General features: G+C 44.1%; 1 protein-coding gene across 7 annotated transcripts in view; it reads left to right on the top strand.

Annotated features, from left to right (window-relative positions):
- LOC128340704 (carbamoyl-phosphate synthase [ammonia], mitochondrial-like) overlaps positions 1 to 18,680 on the top strand; it is a 165,562-nt gene that overhangs the window by 57,553 nt on the left and 89,329 nt on the right. The window lies entirely within an intron of this gene.

The raw sequence follows: 18,680 nt of genomic DNA, 5'->3' as shown, positions 1-18,680 counted from the left end.
AGTACTTTTTTTTTCATAGTTGTTCATCTCTATTCATTTCCGAGCCATTGCTTCTAGGCCTCTTAAACATGTCAGTCTTTGTCCCTGTGATGTGTGTTGGTTGCAATGGCATGCAAATGTGTCTGAAGTGAGAAGGGGGACTGGTGTAATGATTGTTTATGTGGGAAAGGCCCTGATGCCTCCTGTAAGCAGGGGAAAGCGGTGCAATTTCTCCATGCAATTAGTTTAGGGAAGGGGCATTTAAAAGTACCCTCTCAGGTAAAAGGCTGCAGGTTTCTCCTGCCCATTACCTCCCCCTTCCTCCCAGTTTTCAGGAAGCATCTTTTTTTAGGCGCTCAGGCCGAAAGGCAGGTGAATACTTTGGTCAGGAAGTAGGCAGACCGATGGCCAAAGTCAGGCATTCTGAAGTCTTGTGGCACAGAGACCTACTAATGGCTTAACTTGGAAATATGTTACCTACACTGAGGAAAGGAAGCAGCTTTGGGAACATATCCTATCAGCCAAATTACCCCTGACAACCGCTTGACTTTCCAGGCCAGGAGAATTAGGGGCTGTGCTGATAGCACATCTGGAATTGTCTTTAATTCTTCCCTCTAATCAGTGGCTCCCATGACAGGGATCAAGTGCCTGACCCATAGGCCTCCGAGCCAGCGTGGTGTAGTGGTTAGAGTGCTGGACTAGGACCTGAGAGACCTGAGTTCAAATCCCCATTCAGCCATGAGACTTGCTGGGTGACTCTGGGCCCCAGTCACTTCTCTCTCAGCCTAACCTACTTCACAGGGTTGTTGTGAGGAGGAACCTAAGTATGTAATACTCCGCTCTGGGCTCCTTGGAGGAAGAGCGGGATATAAAATGAAATAATAATAATAAATTAATAATAAATAATTAATAATCAATAATAATAGTCTGATGGCACCTGAACCATTTCCATCTGTGCAGGGAAAGTAGCTCAAAAGAAGAAGGCAGATGTAGAGGTTTAGGACAATATTACGCTGGATGCTTATTAACCAATATTAGGCCTGTGCATGGCCCAATTTGTCAGATTCTCACCTGGCGGTGAGACTGTCACATAGACTCAACATGTCTGTGAGACTCCCCCACTCCCCCTGCACTTTCCCATCCTGTCCTCTCCTCCTGGGACCAGCTGGGGACAGGAGACAGTCTGCACAATGTCCATTCCGTAGAGCGTACTCAACCAGCCTTGCCTTCTGCAGCTGCTGTTTAAAAGGCACATTTCCCCCTTCAAAATTCCCTGTTAGGTCTCCAAGTCGAGCGGGTGGCTCTAAGATTTGTAGTTCTTTTTGTGGCTGCAGCCCGGGGACAGAAAGGAGACTTTGGAAAGGGGGAAATTGCTTTTAAAGCAGAAGCCATGGAAGGCCAGGCAGCTGGTTGATTGCTCCCTATGGGGCAAAGAGGATGCCATGCAGCCTGTCTCCTGCTGCTGCCCAGGTAGAGGAGGAGAGGGCAGGGCAGGTTTGTTATGACAGGCATGGCAGATATCAACAGAGTTTCCCCATGGCATCAGGGGCCCTTCCAGCAGTTTCAACTGTCTGGAGGCTCCCTGCTATTGTGTTGGAACTCCCTCCAACAATTGCCAGCAGAAGACTTATTGGACTGACTTGTCTGTTGGACCAACGCCACTGCAAAGCCCTAACAGACAGAATTTTCCAATTTTACAGCCAGTTGAGACAGTTACAGAATGGCTGTTCTGAAGAAGAACAGATTAGGGTCTGAGCATTCCGGTGAGAGTAGGAGCTTGCAGCAGAAACCTCTCATGGAAAATCAAGACCCTGCTCAGTTAAAAATCAAAGACCGAAAATCACGGCTTTTATTACCTGCCAGCAGCAGCAACTCAGAGCCTCTGACGGAGATCACTGGCAGCTAATAAGTGGTTATATGAGATAACCATTGAGAGACAATCATGGGGTCGGGTGGGGTGGGGTGGGGGCTAGAATCATCTTTGTAAAAAAGGAAACTTGACTAAACATTTTTTCGTGCTGCTAGGGACCCCTTCTTAGGGCTGTGTCCCCACAATTATGCTCCATGACTCATGAGTCACTCCTAAAACTAGGCTTAGTTCTGAAACTGAAATACCCTCTTTATAGGAAAACCATCATCTATTCATATGCAGCTTCTTTTGCAGTGAGTTCTGGAATATTATGCAAAGATTGAAGTATGGTGCTAAAATCTGTGTGATAAATTCTCTATCATCTTTATGGAGAATCATAGAGTTCTCCTGTTATAAGTGAATAACTTATTCTACAATATAAAATGAAGGTGAGTGTGTGGCTGATCCCTGAATCCCTAGAGCAGGCCCCTTGAAGAAGAAACAGTAGCTGTCTTCAGAGGTTTTTGGTGCCCTGGCATCCAAATCACATGGAAGATTTGTTTCTGGGTTCCATATGATCCTTCTCAGACAAGCGCAGTACCTGGGGGGTGCAGGTGGGTCAGCAATGGAGAACGTGGCCAGTTGGCATGTACCTGTTTCTCCTGAGAGCTGGGGAGTTATGGCTAGGTATGCAGGTATGCATCTATTTTCTTAGAGGGAAAATGTTTTTCCCCTCCCTCTTTACAAGCCCTTGTATTGATTCCCACCTCACTGTTCAGGCACAGTTGCTGGAATCAATCTAGAGCAGGGATTCTCAATGTTGGTTCCCCAGATGATAATCCCCAACCAAAGGCCACTGGGGCTGGGGATTATGAGTGTTGAAGTCCAACAACATCTGGGGACCCAATGTTGAGAATCCCGGATCCAGGGGACTTATTTGGGATTCAAGATGACTGACTTGAAAGGCAGTACTAGCTTGTACAAGCAGAGGTCACGAACAAGGTCAGGAAGATCTCCTGCTTGGGAGAGGGTAGGGTGGCAGGCAACTTGGTTGGAGAGGCGATGGGTTCCTTAGGAGTGAGCAGCAGTGGCATTTGGGAGATGCTACTTCCTAGCAGTCCCACTTCAGCCCTCTGTCACTGGTGTCCCCTTTTCCTTTTCTGCTCTCGTCTTGTCCTTGAGCATCTTCCACTGTAGGGGTCTGTGGCATTTGCAGGCTTCTGAGCTTCTCACCTGCAAAGGTGAGTTGGGCAGCTTGAGGGATCACTTCTTCTGAAAAAGTAGTATAGACATTTTATAGATAACATTTTATAGATAACAATCCGAATCAAAAGGTGTGAACAGTTTTGTATTTCTTCTTATATCTGCGCTTTGGCTTATGCCTTGAAGTTGTGAATGGAACATTCTGAACCTGGATAAAAGGTAGGGAGGTGTGTGTGTGTGTATAAGTGTATCCAAAGGTGGAGTGCTGTATAGTGGGACAGAAGGGGGGAGTGCGAAATAACGAGGAAAAGCATAAAAAGAAACTGGGCTTCTGGTCTGTTTTCAATTTAACTTTAAATACTATGTCCTCCTGTATTTCCCCAGTCACATGTATTCATTAATTAAATGCAGAGTCCTTGAGGAGCAGAGATGGAATCATAGGCTTTTTAGGGAAATCGTTCTGTCCAGCTGAGTCCCATTCATGGGTTAGGAATAGCAATAATTTGCATAACTGCAAATGTTGATTTTTAAAAGGTAAAGTAGAGGTTTCTCAGAGCACAGATATATTTTAGCACAGGATTCTAAAATGGAAAGATATAGTCAATTTCCTGACTTTCTACACTATAAAATGTCCATACACTGTGACGTGACTTGCTTCCCTCTGTTCAGAAAGTGATGATTTTAGAGGCATTTAAATTATAAATCGGCTTCTTTGCTCCCTAACGTGACTGTATAAAATAATGCACAATAGATAGCAGTAAACCGAAGATCAAGGCTGTTTATCAGTTTCTGTGCTTTGCTGATGTGAGCATTCTCTTTGTAGTTTATGAGGCCAGCAGAGTCTCCGCCAGCAGAGTTATTGTCTGCACCGTTAGCCTGTTCTTTTCCTAAATGCTTGTGGGTTTTGGTGCTTCTACCACATGAGGGCGCCAGAAACTCATGATATGCAAAAATGTCATGCAGGCAAGGAACTTGATAGGAAGGTTCCGGTTATTATGAAACTGGCTTTCATCTAATCTTTGTTCTGCTCCTTTGACAATCTGTACATTTTTAATTGAGTAGTTTTCATTTCATCTGGAAAGTCAGCTGGAGTTTTAGCTAAGGAGAAACATGGGTGGCTATGGAAGCAAAGGAGAAAGGTTGCCGTAGATTATTATTTACTGTTCCATATACCCTCTGTAATTTCCCTCTAACTTCCATGTCATGTTTTACTGTTTTGCTGATTTCACTCAAAAGCAAATGATGACATGCATTTACAATAACTGTGGCTGAAATAAGCCAGTCTTTCACACTATTTTCACTAGATAATTAAGATACTCTAGATTTGCTAAGAAATCCCAGCTACTTTACTAAGGATGGATTTGTACCAGTATGTTTTATTTCATCACACATAGTGATTTGCTTTGTTCACCTGTTACCCTAAAGTAATATCTGTGCAGGCTTGTCTTGAGAAGAGATCCAACACAATTTGAGATCTGAGTTATTATGAAACTGTTACATGGTGGTGGTTCTTTTCCTCTTTTTGTGCCATTTGCATGGTGGCTTGTCAACCCAACAGGAATAGGAATAAGGCCAGGAATATAGGCTTTGCATGGAGGAAATTGGTAAATCCCTGAGCACTGATACCAGTGTTGTTTTCTGTAATTACATCAGATGCAAGGATGCAAGGTGAGGCAAAAGAGGGCAAGAGAGGAACATTCAATGGTCAGATACAAGTCCGATGTATTAAACTTGCAACTTGCACTGCAGCTACCTCACTCCCCCCCCCGCCCCAATGAATAATTTCAGAATTCAGTACACCAAAGCAGAACTGTGAGATCCGCTTCCAAAGGAAGACAGATCTTACTGAACTGGTTGCCAGATAAGTTCCAGCATTTGGTACAAATTTAGTTTGGTACAAATTTGGTCCAAATTAAACACGAATTACCTCCATATATAGGGTGAGAAAGTAGCTAATGTAGCGAAAAAAGTGAAGCTAGATGTTATGTGCATACTTCTAGTGTAGACATGCTGTTATAGAACTCTTTCCACTTCCTGCCACATGCCACGAGCACTTTGGAGGTCAGTGTGGGACAGTACGACTGAGATCTGAAATTAGTGGGGTGTTTCTCTAGTGAGAAGAGGCCAGGCTGGGAGAAGAAGAGAAGACTGATGAGGACAGGGTAAGTAGGGTTGGGGTGGAAGCTAAAGTAAAACAGCTTTTGGCTGTGTACATGGAGAAGTGTTGGGGAAATGTATCTTTCCAGCTTTAGAAGTGGATTGCATAGGATGCTATTTCTCTGCGTGATGAGAAGTATCAGAGTAGCACAACTTGGACTTTGGTTTATTTGGATGAAGGAGCACCAGAGGTACACAGTGTCTGCCTAATACTTGCATTATTTGCAGATCTGCAAGTAAAGCACCGGGGAGGCAATCTTCACGTGCACTGCTAACACATGCGCGTGTGTGCACACACATGCACCCCCCCCATGCCCACAGAACCTTAAACATCAGCTTGCTGTTATACATTCCATTGCCAGCTACAGTTCTTATTTGCCCAGGACTGGCTCCAGGTTTGAGGAAGCCCTGAGCCAAGAGCCGTTCAGTGGGCCACCTCCTGCACATGGGTGGGCCCTGGCTGGCTTAACAAGCAGCAAGAGTCGTGCTGGATAGCAGCAGCAGAACTTCTCTCAGCGCCCTGGGTTGGTCCCAGTGGGGCTACTTGGCAATGAGTGGTGGCAGCTCTCAGCACCCAGCCAGTGAAGCCACCATTTTAATTTCCCCATAATGCCCCCAACATAGCATTGCTCCAGAGAGATGCTATGCTGCAGACAATGTGAGGGAACTAAAACGGGGGCTCCAGTCATGCTGGTAAGGAGAGGAAAGTGTAGAGGGCACAGTGGCTGTGCAGGCCTCTGTGCCAGTGGGCCCTCCTAGTGTGCTGGGCCCAAAGAGACTGTGTAGTGATGCTGGCCTTTTGGGAGATACTGACCAGAGGCCTCTTTGGGAGAAGCATATTCCTGCTTGGGAAGAGATGGGAGCTTCAGTCAAAGCCGTGGCTCATAGCTTCAGGGATCCAGGGTTCTTCTAGGCAGTGTTCTCTGTGTGTGGAATGAGTTTTGTTCTGGATGGCAGTATCAAGGCAGTGTGCACACACCTGCATTCAGAATGGGGCCTTCCTGATTTAACCTGAGCGGAATCTTCATTTAACTGAGTGGACATCAAACATTGTGTGAGCACAAGCACATGCGCATGCCTTTGAGGGAACACTGGTTCTAGGGACTGGAGAATGGAGCCAGGATTTCCTTCTCACTCCCCAGTTATGCCATTGTTCAGGGCCTAGCTACAATGATCTGATGATTGGAACCCTGGTTCTAAACATTCCAAAAGAACCACGGACCCATACTGGTGGAAATAGGGAGGCTGGGTGTGAAAGTGAAGGCCGGAACAGGGTCCATCTTTACAGTGTTACTGCATCTACTGAGAGAACATGAAAATGTACTGTGACTTCAGCAAAGGGGAAAGTCCCGTATACCACATCAGGCAGCACTTCTACATGATGGCCAGAGGAAAGTTAACTGACTGACGGAAATCGGACTTGGCACCTTAGTGTTACCCCCGAAGCCAGCAGTTTCCAGGCCCCATACCCCACCCCCACCCCACATCCATACCATGTGGATTTTGTTCTATCTCTGCTGCAGGAATTGTTCCAGCTTGAAAATAACCCTCTGTGACACAAGCTTCACTTTGAATCTCTCAATAATGTTTAAATGTGACCAAACACACACTGGCAACTTCCCAGCGGCTTGCCATGCATCTCTGCAAGCTGCAGTGTGGTTCTTCTATTACAATTATTATTAATTGTTTGCATTATAGAAGGGTCTAGAGGCCTGGCCATGAATTGTTCCACTGGAACATATAATCCCTTTGAAAACCAGGTGCTTTATTTGGCTTGATCTGTTAGGCAGATAAAGAGACCATGGAGTGATTAGACCCTATGAAATGAATTACAGTTAGGAAAAAATTATACTCTAAATAGCATAACTAATCCATGGTCCATGCTATGTATGCTCCTTCCACTCACTAAAAATCAGTCTGTTCAGGGATGGCCAGCTGATGGGCCAGATCTAGGCCCCAAGGCAGTTTCTTTTTTCCACCAAGGCAGTTTAAGCTGGCCCTTGGAGGCTCTACCCAGTTTTAACAAGTATTGCTGAAAATTTGTCCACAGTTTTATTCACAAGGAAAACAAAAATGTTTCTAGCTTTTAATATTCCACATTTTAATTTTTTTTAACCTGTCTCCTCCCCTCCCCGGCAATTCTTCAAGAAACAGCTATGTACCATGTGTACTGCTAATCCTGAGTGCATGTTCTCCATAACTGGGAAGCCCTTAGTGCTAGATGGTGCCAGCTTTGCTACAGAGTCTTTCCACTTGTGAGGAGAGCACAAGTGTAGGGCAAAAAGTGTATTTAGAGAGCCTCTCTGTCTCTGGGTCAAACCAAAAGGCCTTCTGGTCCAGCAACCTGTTTCACACAGTGGCCAGTCAGATGCCTCTTCAAGCCCACAAGTAGGACAGGTTGGCAAATAGCCGTCTGCCTCTGAACCTGGAAGTAGCATGCAGCCCTATACTGCTGGGCCTCACACTGCTCTCTAGCCCCCACCTGCCCCAAGAATGCAGAAGTTGAGCTTCTGTGAGCTGAATAATGGCAATGTGGTAATGCACAGCTGAGGAATACTGATTGTATTCAAAAGAAGACAACGTTAAGAGATAGCACACTGATGAGGAAAGGATTCCATAGATTAATTTTACACAGTGCATAATTAATCAATGGAATTCTCTGCTACAGGATGTGGTGATGGCCACTTGCTTGGAGGGCTTTAAAAGGGGCTTAGACAAATGCATGGAGAATTGGTCTATCAATGGCTACTAGTAGGGATGTGTACGAATCATGATTAGTGCACCAATTCAAAGGGTCAGTTTGGGCACCTTTAAGAGCGAGGAGAACAAGTCCATACCTGCTCCTCCACTGCTTGCCGCAGCTGCCTGCTGTGGTGTTGCAACCCCCAGCACCCCTTCTGTGGTGGGGGCATGGCACCGGCATGCATGTGGCCTCCACGCATGCATGGCAACCATATGTGTGCCACTGCTGCCACATGCTGGAGATTGAAGCACAACAGCAGGGAGTGGTGGAAAAGCAGGCTCTTCAAGGTGTCTGAACTGCCCCTTTGAATTGGTGCATGAATCATGATTCTTGCACATCCCTAGCTACTATTCGGGTGGCTATAGAGCACCTTCAGCCTCAGAGGCAAGATGCCTCTTAATACCAGTTGCAGGGGAGCAACAGCAAGAGAGAGGGCATGCCCTCAGCTCTTGCCTGTGGGCTTCTCAGAGGCATCTGGTAGGCCACTGTGTGAAACAGGATGTTGGACTAGATAGGCCTTGGGCCTGACCCAGAAGGGCTGATCTATCTATCTATCTATCTATCTATCTATCTATCTATCTATCTATCTATCATATTTTTATACCACCTAAACTTACGTCTCTGGGTGGTTTACAACAAAAAACAACAGAAAAGTTAAAACAAATAATGACAACAGAGAAATTAAAACATTGGGTAAAATAAATGATAGCAAAAAGTTAAAACATTACAATCATTTAAAAAACCTTAGAAGAATGTTAAACTATTAAAACGGTATTTAATTAAAATCCTGGGTGAACAGATGAGTCTTTAAAGATCTTTTTAAAAATTGTCAGAGATGGAGAGGCTCTTGTTTCAGCAGGGAGTGTGTTCCAAAGCTTCGGGGCAGCAGTGGAGAAGGCCTGTCCCTGAGTAGCCATCAGACGAGCAGTTTAATTCGAAGTCAATTTGATTAAGGTCAAATTCGATTTGACCCATCTGCCTGTCTTGGAGGACTGGGCTACTGGGTAGACCAGTCTTTTGAGGAGGGCTGATGTGCCAAGTCCAGAGTGGAGGGCTGGTCTACTCACTGACCCCAATTGGTAGACCAGCTCCCCCTGGAAAAAGTGATATTTGACGCGTACTTTTTTCCAGTAAATGCTTTTTGCATTAGCTATGGAATCCTTTGCTTGAAGATTAGAAGTAATGAAATACTATAGCTGAAGTAACTCTTTTTATAAGAAAGGAAATTGTCCTTTTTTAGAAGGACATGTCAAGAATGGCCCCATTTGCTCTTTATTTTTGCATTGGCAATGGAATCCTTTGCTTGAAGATTAGAAGTAATGAAAGGTATACTTGCAGGAGATTCTGAACATGAGAGAGCCGTACACTGGTACCATTACTCTTTCAGTTTCAAAACTCTCATACAATGATCATGAAAATGATAGAAATGTTCTCTCTCTCTCTCTCCCTCTGTCTTTGCACCTTTGAAACCAAGGAACCTTTTTCAAAAGAAAGAAATCCACTACAAAATATTTCTTTTACAAGTTTGTTTGAAGTAGCTGGGAGAAGGAGAACAGAGCAGGGGAGAGGAAGGGAATTGGCTATAGATAGGAACTCTGTGGTAGGGATAGGAATATAATCCAAAAGCTTCTACAACACACTAATGTTAATACCGCTTTAATGTCAGACACTACAGTCACAAGACTAATCAATAGATTCCAATCCCCTCTCTCCCCTCTCCTGGCTACTTCAAACAAACTTGTCAAGGAAATATTTTGTAGTGGGATTTCCTTCTTGTGAGAAAGGGTCTTTGGTTTCAAAGGTGCAAAGCAGCTGATCCTGCAAATGTATTTCAGATATATATTTGCTCTGTGTCCAGGGATATGGGCTAGAGGTGGCTGAGGTGACACAAAATCCATCTCCAGGTAAACAACGGAGACCAGCCTTTTAAAAGTGCCTCTTTCCCCAGGGATTCTGTACAGACATTGCTGTGACGAGTGAGGGGCATGGAACTGAAATGGCAAGCCCATTCCTTTTATTTTGCCCTTTGTTCATTCTTGCAACTTTTCTCTAATGTTGAAAAGATTATTTGCACTGCATCTTGATTAATTTTATAGACAAAGTTTCCAGAGGCGCAAGAGACTCCAAACAGGGATGTTGCTGTCTTTCATTTTGTATTTTATTTTTGCCTTGTGCCTTCTTTTATTGGACAAACTTCTTTTCCTGTGGGGATATACAGGGCTGAGTCACAGAAAATTCTTCATCTGTCATAAGGTGAGGGTAGCTAATTGTTTTTATTCACATAGACAGTGGATTAAAGGCTTCCTGGGTAACTAAAAGTATTTGTATTAAAAGGCAACCTGAATTAAAATAGATCGGCTGTGCCTTGTAAGGGTCAGCCGATAGGTTGCCTATTAATACAAATACTTTTCCTCCCTCTGCTTTGGAAATCCCTTTGCCAACTGGGTTCTGGACAACTTTTTCAGTTCTAACCAACTTTTTCACTTCATGTTATTTACCTAATGTCACAAAGTGGGGAGCCATAGGTACCTCCTACCTCCTTCCTTGGGACCTTTAAGGCTATGGTGATAAAACAGGTGACTCCAAAAATTGACACCCACAGGTTTTAAAATCTAATTAATAATACATTTTATTCAATACAAAATGAGGCTAGAATCTTCTAAACATGCAGGATGTTCCCACATGTCATAAAACACACAAGATGGAAATGCATGTTCTGGCACTGATGCTTAAGCTATGTTGGAGTTTATGTTTTTATGTGTTTAAATGCTTTAATGTGTGCTACATATGGATTAGGACTATAATACTTTAAACCTAAAGAAGGGGGAATTGGAAACCAGGGTAGGAAGGGGTTACCCAAATGAAATCTAGCTAATGTTGAGGAGAGCTTTAGAACCAAAACTGGGCATTTAAAACACACAAGAAAGGTAACTGAGAGTCAACTAACTCAACCCAATCTGAGAAAGAGTTCAGTTTCCTAATACAGTCCAGTCCAGTCTGGGCTTCCAGAACTGAGGCCGAGTCAACCCTGTCGCAGATAGCTGAACTCACTTGGGAAGATGGCTGCATTTGTGAAGGGAGAAAGCCTGTCAGCCAACCTTCCTGCAGTAACTTTTCCTGGGGTGTGATTATTCAAATGAAGTAATGAAACTTTTAAAAATAACTGTGAATTCCCCAATATTCCCTAAATATAAGTTCTTTACTGTAAACCTAAGGAGGGGAAAGGGAAGGCAGGGGAGGAAGGAGTCTGATGCTGAGAATGCAAACATGACAGAGAACAATTCCAGACAGAGCAAGAAAATGCAGGCGGTGCAAAAAAAAAAAAAAGGCATAAAACACAGACCTTAATACAAGTCTCAAACAAAGGAAACAAACCATGGAAGGCAACGGGGAACAGACACTGCCCAGTCCGATGAGATTTGGGCACACAAAGTGAATCAGTTCCATTCAGGCTTCCAGAGCAGGAACCCAGAGACTAACTTGACAGAGAAAGCCATGCACATACCTAAACAAAGGTACATACTTTGCACATTTGTTTACAGGTTATTTTAAACATTTGTTAGATAGTTCATAGCCTGATTGCAGGGATAAGTTCTATATTTTAGCAAGGAGGTTGGCAATTTCACATTTGAGTTCTTTAAGGATTCTTGGGTGGATGCTGTCTGGCCCTGGCAATTTGTTAATTTTTAATTTTCCCAGACAGCTTAGAATGCCATCTTTCATCACCAATATCAGACTCAGCTCTTTAGCATGTATCCCTGAGAAGCCCGGTTCAGAGACAGGTATAGGGTCAGTATATTCCGCCATGAAGATAAATGCAAAGAACTCATTTAGCTTCTCTGCAACCTCCATATCCTCCTTAATAATCCCTTTCACTCCCTCATTGTCTAATGGTCCAACTGCCTCCCTGGCATGTATCCTGCTTCTGATGTATTTGTTATTCCCCTGATGCGTTTAGCTAAATGTTCCCCAAACTCTCTTTTCACTCACAACAAACTCTCAATAAACCTCCCTTATTGTCTCCTTCCATTTCTTTTGCTAAGGTTTGCGTTACTTTCTGTTCTCTTTATTTGGGCAGTGTCCGGTTTGACCAATGCCATCCCTTGGCACCCATCCCTTAAGGTGCCAGGGTCATAAGCATATTAAATGGTTTTGCTTTTAACTTACATTTAGGGATGTAGTCAAAATGAATGCAAAAATCTCCCTCTTTTGAACCCTCTACAGTTGGCAGGTATGTTAAATGCTTTTGTACTCCAGCACTAACAACAGTTGATATGATCACCATACCTTTACTACATGTAGAATCAATAAGAATTTAGTGCTATGAAATGACATAGAATGACCAGCATCCTGACTGTCAAAGTGCCAGTGCTACATGAGATGTGCTGCACTTCTGATGGGTTTGACCAGTGCAGCACCGGCAGACATGGGTGTGGGGTGTGTGTGAATTTCAACGACCTCCCTTTCTTGAGGAAGCCCTCTGTGCCACCTGAAAACCTGTCCTTCAGGGTCGTGCAGACTCGGAGGGCTTCTGGGGGAAGGGGAGGTTGTCGAAAGGCACTCCCCCATACAGGTGCCGGTGCTGCATTATGAGACCTGCAGAGATGCAACATCCACTTTCCTTTGCCATGGAAATAACTATGCTAGGCTGAAGAGGCCAGGCATGGGAGCAGTGCGAGATCGGGAGAAGGGGTTAGTTTTCTGCTCAAAGGACTTAAGCATCTTCAAGTCTTTTGCACTGATGTTTCAGTGGTGGGGGTGGGGAGGCACCTGGAGCTTTTGGTGTATATTCTCTGTCCCAATCTTCTGCACAAAGGTAGTGCAAAAAACCCTTCATCTGTGACATGACCCCTCTGACTTTGTTATGGTACTGGTGAAGATTTGGTACAAATATAGCATATCAGGAGAAGACTAAGCTCCAGTTTTTTTCCCTGCTTTCCTTGGTTGCTATGTGCAGGGAACTTTTGCTTATAGAGAAACATCCAGTCATATGGTCCCTAATGTGCAATATGAAGTGCCGTTCGGAAGTAGTTTTGCTATCTTATTTGCTGAAGTAGCTGAGCAAAGAGCTGGCTGAAACACCTTTGAATCCATAGCTCATGTGTTGCTCAATCCAGAGGTAATAACCTCTAAAACTTTCCTGACTGTGTAAAGAAGCTTCAAGTTTAGTAGCCAGGCTCACTCCTTGATTAACTGAGATACACACCATAACCATCATGAAGTCCCACTGATTGAACCAATTCAAATCATTCTACCCAAGTCCTCTCAGTGCCTGATATTCTCAGCCATTGAGTCCAGGTAGGTCCAAGCCAATCTGTTTGTAACAAAAAATCCTGTAGAACAGCTTCTGGAAATAGAGGGGAAGGTGTGTGTGTGTGTGTGTGTGTGTGTGTGTGTGTGTGTGTGTGTGTGTGTGTGTATTTGGTGTAAATTCTTTGTTCCTGTATACCTTGAGAGAGTACAAAGATGTATTTTGAAAATAGTTTTTCCCCTGAAAATAGGACTTGGTTTTGAAAGGCACTTTAGTGCAAAGTCTGCAAAGATACAGGGACTGGAATGAAAACCTTAGATCCAGACTTTGCAAGATGAAGACAGTAGAATGAAAGAAAGATCAAAGGGTCATCAATAAACCATTGACTTCTTCAGTTGGGTGTCACAGATAGACCACATTGCAAATAAATAAATAAAATAGATTTCAACTCTAAATCTCCAAATGTGGGATGGACACATATGATTCACTAGAGTAACCAAAGTTCTTTCTCATGCCTAGATTAGCTCCTCATCCAGAGAAAATAAGGGTCAAACTAGCTATCACTGTAATCATGTGTTATGCAACTATGTGCTTATTTGGATTTTTTGGTTAGCATGCATGCGAGGGGTGGGGAGAGAATGTGGTGGTGGGTCTATAACTCTCTCCCCTGCAATGCTCCCAATATAGATCAGGCCTCTTTTGTCCCAGCAGGAAAATGCCTATTGGCACCAATAGGAGCTTTTCCTCCCTTGTCCAATAGTAGCTGCAGGGTGCCCTGATGTGGACTGGATTTTTGCAGAGGACACAGGATTAAATCCCCCCCCCATCATGGTTGCAGTGCAGATCCCATGTGTGCAATATAATTTTTAAAAAGAAGGCTGTAGCTGCATTGAACATGCTTAAAGTAACACATAATTTGGCTGTAATTGTGGTTTCGCACAACTCGAACTGCAGGGAGTGTGCATCATTTGTGCTTGCTGAAGTTCTGCCTCTGCTGCCTTTCCCCTTTTGACTTCATCTGAAGACTGGAAGACACCAGCGTGGGCATCCATGGGATTTTTTTCCAGGGGTGGGTAAAGCCCACAATCCAATACCTGTCTCCCTGGGAGTATGCCCCACTGAATTCCAAAGGAACTGGCTCAATCCAGTTCTGGGGGGTGGGGGGCTGGCCCCTCTTGTCCCAAATGCCCTTGGTCACCAGGATGAATGGAAAGGATCTGAGCTACAAGCTATGACTACAATTCTGATCCACTCATTACTTTGGTGGTGGAGGATTGTCAGTCTTATAAAAGTTTCAGGCCAAGCCCTTTTGGGGGGTGGGAAAATATAACCAAAGGTCAAGAGTTATTTTACTATTTTTAGTTTCCCCACACACTGGGCCATTGCCTTCAATGGACAATGGTGATCTTGTTATTTAATCTGGAAATGTAATCAACATATGGCCCATGAAATCATTGTTTTCTCCTAGCTTGGCTGATAGCCTGGCTGGCAGGTGTGGCAATGAATCAACTTCCCATCCTTTACCAGCAAGGAATACTTACTGGTTCAGCTAAAGTCATTGATATGCAATATTAGCAGCTCCCCCCGCTTTCAAAATCTTATAAGCCTGATGTTCAACATCTATTACAAATGGAGAAAATAACCAGAAAAAGCCAACCTCCACTACGGACTAGGAATGTCACTATGGCATTAACTAATTAATTTAAACATACCTTAGAAACACAAATTGTGCTTGGTGGTAGGTGCATCACCAATTAGACTTCATGTTTGGAAGTGGAATCAGCTATTCCCACAACTGAGCAACAAAAATAATAGCTGCCCCCCTCTCAAACTAAGTGGATCCCACTATTCCAGTAATTTAGCAACAATAATAATAACTGGCCCTTCCACTCCACCCCACACTTTTGCCATGAGCTTTACAAAAGCCAGGCTAGAGAGTCTGAGAGATTTTAATTCTGCAATCAACTCTGGCTCCAGTTACCTCTGACAGACTCAGTTCCAGATGAAGTGGGCTTTGGTTTGTGAAAGCTTCTGGCCAGAGGTGTATCTAGGGAAAATAGCGCCTAGGGCAAACACTGAAATTGCGCCCCCTGTCCAAGCATCTGACACCCATCTTTGAGATAACTTTACCATAATATCAGCTGAAAAATACAAGTCAAGCTCATTAACCTTTTAATATTTCAAAAACTATTTAGCAGTGGACTTAGCCAGACCCCAAAATGCTGGAAAACTACAAATTTCAGTATGCGGGGGCTCATGAAATACCCAAATACTATGTGGAGGTGTACTTGGAAAACTAAACAGAAGTGCCTACTATGCATTGTAGCATCACCACTACATAAGTTTTAAAAATCAATGGAGAATTTGACATTTCCCAGATACTCTGTAAATAATTAAAGGATATGCAGAGTAAACTGTGTCACTACTTGGAATATATTCTAGTATTTCAGAAAGATAGTTAAAATGAGAGAAAGAGAGCAAGAAACTCCCAGTGGGCCTTAATACTAAGGATTTCACATTAATTCAAAGACAAACTCACCATTAATAGCCATATTAGCAAGACATCACATTCAACTCACTTATCACAAGAAGCAAAGTAAGAGCAAATGAATACAATCCTAGTTCATAAGCGTCAGCTCCGCATTCACAAGCCCTGATTCTCTGTACATAGTGCCAATCTGAATATGTGTACAGTGTCTTATATTTATTTATTTATTTATTTATTTATTTATTTATTTATTTATTTATTTTTACCTCTAGCCCCTTTGGGGGGGTTCCCAAAGGCTGGGGGGTTGCAAAGGTTCCCCCCTCACCCCGCTGGCCTCTAGGGCCTCGCAGGGACCATTTGAGCATGTGCGGTGGCCATTTTTAAAAATAATCTTTTTTTTAAAGGCCACTGAAATCAAAATGGCCACCATGCATGCTCAAATGGCTTCTGCAAGGCCTGGCATGTCCTAGGGCCTCACAGAGGCCATTTGAGCATGCAGGGTGGCCATTTTGTTTTTGGCAGCCATTTTTTTTTTAAAAAAATAATATTACAAAATGGTGCCCCCCTTCAAGTGGCGCCCGGGGCACGTGCCCTGCCTGCCCTACCCTAGATATGCCCCTGATTCTGGCACAGTCAATCTGTTAGCCCTTAAGGTGCTACAAACTCTTTGCTGTATTTGTGCAACCCAGCTACCTTTCTGGAAGATCCTGCTTGGCATCTTATTGACCATCAATTGCCTCTGTTCTGGATGACAGGCAAGGATCAAGCAGATCCCTTAAGGAGAACAGATCAAGGAGAACAGGCAAGGATCAAGCCGATCCCTTAAGAACAACAAGCAGTGCCTATGCTGGTTCTTGTTAGTCTTTTAGCCCCTATTTGGCTCCTGTAGTTGTCTTGCTGCTTTGACTGATGAGTGGAGTCTTCTTCCATGAGTCTTATTCCATAAATGTTATATAGCAACCAAGTCCACCTAACAGCCACTGCAGCAAGACAACTACAGGAGCCCAATAGGTGCAAAAAAGGGCTAATTAGAACCAGCATTGACACTGCCATTCACATTTCCATACTGGGGAAGGCAGGGTAGGGAGGCAGGGTCCTACCTGCCTCATCCCAGATGATCAGAGGCTCATTTTGGCCTTGCTGATTGCACACCAGATGACGGGCATGGTTGCGATCAGCAGAGCTGGGATTGGGAGGAGGAAGTCCTCCAGTATCCCACGATGTATTGCACAGGAAGCGGAGAGGCAGCCCTTGCCAGTGCAGAAGGGCTCCTCCTCCTGGCCTCACAAGCCACAAAACTCTATGGTTGCCAGCCCCAGGAGGTGCAAAGGCTGCCATGGACACCTACACGGCCACAAACCAAGTTAGGACACCAGGGATTTCTGTCCTACCTTGACTAAGGGTGGGGTAGAAAAGCTGGGTAGCTTGACAGGCGCTGGGTAGGAGAGGGTTCTGAGGCTCCAGACAAGCCTCTGTACCTTGGTTAAACCTCTCCTATCCAGAAAGGGCTGGTCCTGAGAACAACCTCAGTGTTTGTTGTTGCAAGTGAAACCAGTAGTATATATTTGTCTTTCAGTAATAAAATCTTCACATACTGCTGTGTTAATTCTGATGTCAATATAGATGATATCTTTTTTTTAAAAAAAAGAGATTATATGTATAGCTTTTGATTTTTTTTTCCAAACTGAGGTGGGGAAAGGTTGACACAGGATGCAGTGAGAAGAAAAAAATTTGGGGGTGTGTGTGTCTCAAATAAACATTCTGTCCCCGGGCCTTCTAGGGTCTTAAAAAGTCTCTGTTTCAGGCCCATGCATTCTCTCACCTGTAGTTTTTACTTAGAAATTCTAGCTGTATGTGGTTGAAATCAAAGCAAAAGATCTGGAGGCATTTCTTTATCTTCAGTAATATTTAGATATATAAACCTCAACATGTTTAATGTGCATATAAGTTTTGTGGGTTAAATGGCCGTGTAGACTTGCCCACTGATACAACATTCCTTTTTGAGAACAGAAGATCTAAGATGCACACACAACTGCCTCTCTCAAGAACTTGCCCACTCATTCAAGGCAGCTTTTGATGCTCAATGGGATTCTTGCCATCCTTCATTCAAGTGAATGGAGAAGACTTCTTGTGCAGGAGTTCTAGGCGCATAGCAAGAGCTTCACCTCTGTGGTTGGTCTTGATTGATTCTCCCCATTCAGCTTTTTCATGCTGCTTTTTTGATTAAGCTTTTTACATTTTCATATTCATGACAAGAATGCCCAATGCAGTCACTGGTGGACATCCTGACTAATGAAATGCTTGTGAAATGATGTTGTGCAAGTGCAAATCTGTTGCACTAGCTTCTTGTGCTACGTTTGGGGATTGTGTTCTAGACTTGTGCTGCATTACTCCAGGCATGCTTGTGCTGGTGCAGTAGTGAACATAGGAAGCTGCCTTCTGTTGAGTCAGACCATTGTTCCATCTAGCTCAGTATTAATTTTTTTCTCATGAGCAACCAAGCCCAGGCTTAAGCAGCCAAGCCTGGGTTTGGCAGCCCATGAGAACCCCAGGGATACACGCAGATCCCAGTGGTGCTTTGGTGGTAAACTCAGCTCCAAAGCCCGGCTGTTTTCTAACCCCTAACCTAGCTCCTGGGATCGTTTGTCAGCACAAGCGGGTTGCAGCTCACACTGATACAGAGATGGACACCTAGAGTACCCCTTGGTGCGTGGTGCACTGTGGGATTCTCAGCGGCTGAGACAAGAAGTCCCAGCTTCTGTTTACCCATGTTGCTGGGAGCAGCGTGGATAGACATTCATGCTGCTCCCTGCTGTTCTGGTCATGTGGGCACGCGGTTTGTGCTGCACAGGGGCCAGAGCCATTGTCTGGGGAAAGGTAAGTTGAACCTGCCTTCCCCTCTGCCCGCCCAACTGCATGCACAATCATGTGTGCATGATTTTCTACACAGACTGCCAGTGGCTTCTCCTAGGTTGTAGGGAGGAGTCTCTCTCTGGCCTATATTGAAGTT

The sequence above is a fragment of the Hemicordylus capensis genome, chromosome 1 (genome assembly GCF_027244095.1).
Source record: "Hemicordylus capensis ecotype Gifberg chromosome 1, rHemCap1.1.pri, whole genome shotgun sequence".
In the NCBI taxonomy this organism is placed as follows: Eukaryota; Metazoa; Chordata; class Lepidosauria; order Squamata; family Cordylidae; genus Hemicordylus; species Hemicordylus capensis.
Note: the sequence above shows the minus strand (reverse complement) of the source record. Positions and strands in the feature narration are given on the sequence as shown.